This window comes from Protopterus annectens, chromosome 2.part0, assembly GCF_019279795.1.
Source record: "Protopterus annectens isolate FY-2018-M chromosome 2.part0, PAN1.0, whole genome shotgun sequence".
NCBI classification, from domain to species: Eukaryota; Metazoa; Chordata; order Ceratodontiformes; family Protopteridae; genus Protopterus; species Protopterus annectens.
The window spans coordinates 1,366,765,931-1,366,771,930 of record NC_056728.1 but is presented as its reverse complement, the minus strand read 5'-3'; the positions used below and the strand labels follow the sequence as shown (position 1 = coordinate 1,366,771,930).

Here is a 6,000-nt window from a genome sequence, read left to right as displayed (position 1 = left end):
GTTAGAATGTTCAATAAAAGCATTTGATTAAAAAGAAAATCAGCATATTCTTCTCTAAGAAAGAAGAACTAACCTTTGTTCAGAAGCTTGCAGTTGTGCAGGAGAACAATATCCTCCCCGATGAAAACATACTGAATTATTCCAACAGTGTAGATATGTTTGTAATTAATATGCAAGTTTTCCGCTTTACCTCATGGGAAAAGTTAACTATAAAAATTACTTTGAGAATGCTCATAAAGAGGTTCTTGATGGATGTGAGCTCATTTATATTCTCATGAGTCATCTGTCCATGCATCCTTGTGAGTCAACCAGCCTTGATGGAAGCCAGTGCCTTTTGACCTGGGTTGAACAGTATAAGTGCCACTATCCTCAGTGCTCCTTTTCATTTACACTCAGTCTCCTCCTGGTAATCATCACAGGAAAGTGTCTCCATTCAGTACCCAAACAATGGAAACTGTACAGGCCTCTATACTTGTGTAGTCTCTGTGTGATCAGAAGAGATGAAAACAGGACTATCATTTGCTTTGCATCTTTGGTATGTGACAGTTGTGCAGCACTCTTAACTGCAATATGTGGGATGCTTTAACAGTACCACATGTTCTACACGTTTCACTGTTGCAGTCATCACACTTGGGTTATCTGCCTGCAGGTAGCCCTCAGTCGGCCCGAATATCAGAGAGTTAGTATTTCTGCGTCGGTTGTTGTTGCTCCAGGTCTGACGTGAGGTCGTCAGGGGTATAAAAACAGGCAGCCGATGCCATTACGTCAGTCTTTCTTCCCGAGGAGCCCGAAGCAGAAGCAGTTCGCACAAGTGCTAGTCGGCCACTACCTGAATTTTCTTTTCCGTATTGAATTTTCCTGAAGTCTTCTAAAGCTAAGTACCCCGTTGGGGATCCTTTTTTCTTGCTCTAACTGATGTCAGAAAAAGTTAACAATTGTCTTGCCTGTGGAAAGCAAATACCACACCGAGATTTCCATTCTTACTGTGTCACCTGTTTAGGCCCAGAACATGGCGTACCTCGCTGTCGGTTTTGTGCCTTCTTCAACGCCCGAACTATTCGTCGTTGGGCCCTTATTGTCACTAAATACTTTCGTTCTTGATCTCCGTATTTCTGAATGGCTTCGGTAAGCCATCTGACTACTACTTTTCTGAAAAAACATAAGGAAAAAACAGAGACAGACCGCACCGGTCCAAAACTGCCAACGACGATTCCGTTAAGCTAGTCGCCAGTTCACCGGTACTCAGTGAGGCACTTTCGCAGCCCTTGATGCCCACTTCACTGGCTACGCAGGCCTCTACCGAGACCCGTTTGGAGTCCGGTATGCCGTGAGACTCTTCTTCGACTACAGAACCTCGGATGTCTCTACCATGGATGGGTCCGGAGCCGCTGAGCAGGCACCGGCTTCTGAGGAAATTCTTTGCACTACTGATATTCGACACAAATTGACGACTTCTTTTGCATCTTCAGTTCTGTCTAAAACTATCGAGTTTCTAAGGCCTAGAATATGCACTACGCCTTAAAAACCGACGACCCAGACTCAGGCAGCTGCTTCCTTGCCACAACATCAAATGCTTAAAATGGCAGAAGACCTTATTATGCTGATTAGGGGAAGTCAGCCTTCCCCTGCTAAGATAAAAAGAGACCTGTCCCCAGCAGCTTTAACAGACCAAGAGTCCGACAACTTTGAGGTATATGATTATGAAGACATGCCTTTATCTGCTTATGAGGTTTCAGATGCAGAGGAATCCATTCCCTCTGCTTCTCCTCCAGAGGATTTTTCTTTTGGTGAAACCTTGCATACTTTAAGAGAGCATTTCCACTGGGAATGCCAAGACTATCCTCAGTCCAAAAAGAGACTTAGAGAATTTCTAGATTTGCCACAACATAGGCCTTTAGCAAAACCCCCAGTAGTGGATGTTGTGGATGATGTCTTTATTGAATCCAATTTAACTTCTGATACCTTACCCCCTGCTCCTAGGAAACCAGACAGGTACTACAGAGTTCCTGACTCTCACAAATTCCTTTTCAAAATTCCTACTGCTGACCTAGAGGTCATCTCCCAGGGGCCTAAAGGATTAAAGCAACTACAGCTAAGAATCCCACCCCTTCGGACAGGGACTCCAGAGCTTTAGACAGATGGGGTAAGAAGGTATACAACTCTGCAACCCTCGCCATTAGGGCTTTGAATTGCCAGTTTCACATGCTGAAGTACCAACAACATATTATGGAACTTATTAAGCAAGAAAATAGCTACCTTTGCAGACTGTGCAGAAAACAAAGAATTACAAGAGCTTATGCATTCTGCAAGCCAAGTCAGTAAGCATACTTTGCCATGTGGCTTTGATGCCCTGGAAGCATCTTGCAGGGCAGCAGTAACTGGTTCTGTACTAGGAAGGCATGCTTGGCTTAAGGAGCAGACTTTGCCAGACCATGTCAAATCAAAATTACTAGACGCTTCTTTGAACAAGGACAGTCTGTTTGACACCAAAGCAGAAGAGGTTCTTAAAAAGATGGAAGAAAAAGCTAAATCTGTGTAGACAGTCAAAGACTTCTTGCAAGTACCACCTCCTAGATTCAGTAGGCATTGTCCCTCGAAACATTGGTCCTTTCCAGCCCCCTCAAGGCCATCTCAAACTAGACCCAGGGGAAACAGACCCCCCCCCCAGACTACAGTCTCAGGGTATGCAGAGATCTAAGGAATGGAGAGCCTCCACTTCAAAAACAGGGAGTGCCAAGCCACCCCCCCTACAGAAAGAATTCACAATGACTTCTCAACTCCACTCCCCACCTCTGTCCAACTGCTTGTGCCCCTAGGAGGAAAACTTGCCCATCATGCAAAAAACTGGACTTCCATCACCAAAAACCAATGGGTCCTCAACATTGTATCCCAGGGGTACAAATTTTACTTCCACTCACTGCCAACCCCAAAAGGCTTCCCAGACCTTCCTCCAAACCAGTGGGCAGAGACACAAAACCAAGTTCAATCCCTGTTCTCTATAAGGGCAATTCAACCTGTTCCTGCAGAACAGATAGGTCAAGGGTTCTATTCCAGACTTTTCCTGGTACTCAGAAAAGAGGGCACTTGGCACCCAATTCTAGATCTTTCCATTCTAAACACCTTCCTGGTGGTACCAAAATTCAAAATGCTCACCCTGCAGCAGCTTCTTCCTATGCTGGCCAAAGATGCCTGATTAGCCACCCTAGACTTCAAAGAAGCCTATCTGCACATCCCTATCAGGGACTCTTGCAGGAAATATCTACGCTTCAGTGCAGGATCTATGCTGGCTTATCCACTGCTCCCAGAGTCTTCACAAAATGTCTGGCTCCAGCTATCGCCTACTGCAGACAGAGAAAAATTAAAATTTACCCATACTTGGACAACTGCCTGATTCAGGCAGACAGTCAGGAAAGGCTATTGCAGCACCTAACATTTGTAAAGAACGTTCTAACCTCCCTGGGGTACACCATCAATGAAAAGAAATCAAAACTAATCCCCAGTCAAAAGATTGTATTCTTGGGAGCAAGCTTGGACACAGCATCCCAGATGGCATTCCTTACTCCAGAAAAACAAGCCTATCTAACAGACTACTTCACTCAAATGGCCACCAGAACCCAGCTATCCACAAGGGAAATCCTGCAGGTCTTAGGGTTCATGGCCTCATGTATTCTACTAATTCCATATGCCAGATTGCATATGAGGAAACTTCAATGGTACTTAAAAAGTATTTGGTGCCAACGTTCTCAGGACCTGGAAACTGTCATTCCTATCATACCTTGTCTAAGGACAGAGTTTCTTTGGTGGGCAGCAGCATGCAACCACAACAAGGGAATGCCCTTTACTCAACCCCATGCCACCCAGACCCTAACCACAGATGCATCAGACTATGCCTGGGGGGCACACCTGGATGACAAATGCATTCAGGGACACTGGAGTCCAAGTCAAATTCATCTGCACATCAACCAAAAAGAGATGCTAGCTGTTCAGCATGTCCTAATAGCTTTCAGATTCCTGCTCTCACCAGGACCCCTGCTAATAAAAACAGACAACACCACAGTTATGTGGTACATCAACAAGCGGGGGGGGGCCCACTCTTACCCACTCTGCAGACTAGCCATGGCCCTGTGGAACACGGCCTTGGACATGCAGGTCCATCTGCAAGCTCAATTCCTGCCAGGCAAACAAAACTCACTGGCAGATGACAAGCAGAAATCTCCTAGACCCGCACGAGTGGCAATTAGAGCCCAGTACCTGCAGCCTTCTGATTCAGAAATGGGGGACCGCAGAAGTGGATCGCTTTGCCTCCCCCTGCAATCACCAGCTCAGCAAATTCTGCACCAGGACACCTCACAGCAGGGCCTGGAAAGTGGATGCCCTATCCTTCCAGTGGGCAAACCTCTCAATCTATGCATTTTCCCCTCTGCTCCTTCTTTCAAGAATATTGCTCAAGATAAGACAGGACAGACCAAGGACAATTCTGATTACCCCGGACTGGCCATGCCAGCAATGGTACCTACTCCTGTGCAGCCTGTTACTGGTACCACCCTGGCACCTAACCCAGAGCCTGACCCTGCTCACTCAGCAGGGGGGACAGATCTTGCATCTGCAACTGCAGACCCTAAATCTTGCAACCTGGCTTATTCCTTGAATTCTCCCCCAGTGACCAGCCTAAGCAAGCAGGTGCTGGACATCATTCTTGAAGCCAGAAGACCCAGTACAAGGAAATCCTATGCTGATAAGTGGAAAAGGTATTGCTCCTGGATTCAATCTAAAGGAGAGGACACAACACTGCCCTCCCTACCTCTAATCCTGGATTACTTAGTGGAGCTACTCCACAGAGGCCTTTCCTTCTCCTCCATTAAAATTCATGCCTCTGCCATCCTGGCTCATTACAACTCTGAGCCACTCCTATTCTCTCACTCTCTCATCAAACAGCTTCTGAGAGGGGCAAACAACTTAAGGACACCAAGGAAAGCACCCACCCCTGCTTGGGACCTTAACTTTGTACTGGAAAAGCTCACACTATCCCCTTTTGAGCCTGCAGCGTCAGCAGACTTAAAATTCCTCTCTTGGAAAACAGCATTGCTCCTGGCCATCACTTCAGCGAGAAGAGTGTCTGTGGTACAAGCACTTATGGCAGTGGAACCCTTCATTATTTTTCATGCTGACAGGGTCTCCCTCAGAGCTAATCCTTCCTTTATGCCCAAAGTGGTATCCAGCGTGGCCCTCAACCAATCTATCCATTTGCCAACCTTCTTTCCTAATCCTCAAAATAAAGGGGAAATATCCTGCACTTCTTGGACGTGCACAGACAGCTCAGATTCTACCTGGATAGGACTAAGCCCTTCAGGAAATCTGACCAGTTATTAAAATCTGACCAGTTATTACTCAGTTTTGCACCAGGGGCAGAGGGCAAGGCCATTTCCAAACAGACAATTTCCAAATGGATAGCACACTGTATGCATTTCTGCTACAAACACCATAGGAAACCAACCCCTCAGGGGGTCAGAACACATTCCACTAGGGCAACTTCTACCTCTACAGCATTCCTCAGGGGAGTCCTTACCAGGGACAGTCTGCAGGCTGCTACCTGGAGTTCTGTACACACATTCACCAAGCATTATCACCTGCCTATATTTTCCAAATCCAGGGCGGGTTTTGCAGCTGCAGTCTTGCAGGGCATACTAGCCAGCCCAAACACTTCTTGACTGCCTCCACCCTTTCTACAGGTTTGGGAATCATCCCAAGTGTGATGACTGCAACAGTGAAACATAAAGAACATACTACCGTTGTGTACACTTACCATAAATGTAGATGTTTGTGTGTATTCACTGTTGCAGTCCTGGTTTCCCTCCCTCCAGCCCCTTACTCTCTCTGTCTCTCCCTCTCTCTCTCTCTTTCCTCTCTGTGTATATTACTCACCCCTTGCAGGGGTATTGGTATTGGTATTTACTTTTTACTGGTGTTTTTTTTTCCACCATAGCTTGGCTTCCTATTGGG

The 6,000-nt window shown here is 46.3% G+C and overlaps 1 protein-coding gene across 2 annotated transcripts in view; it reads left to right on the top strand.

The window, feature by feature from the left end:
• Positions 1-6,000, top strand: part of PDE5A (phosphodiesterase 5A) — a 2,047,822-nt gene that overhangs the window by 814,106 nt on the left and 1,227,716 nt on the right. The window lies entirely within an intron of this gene.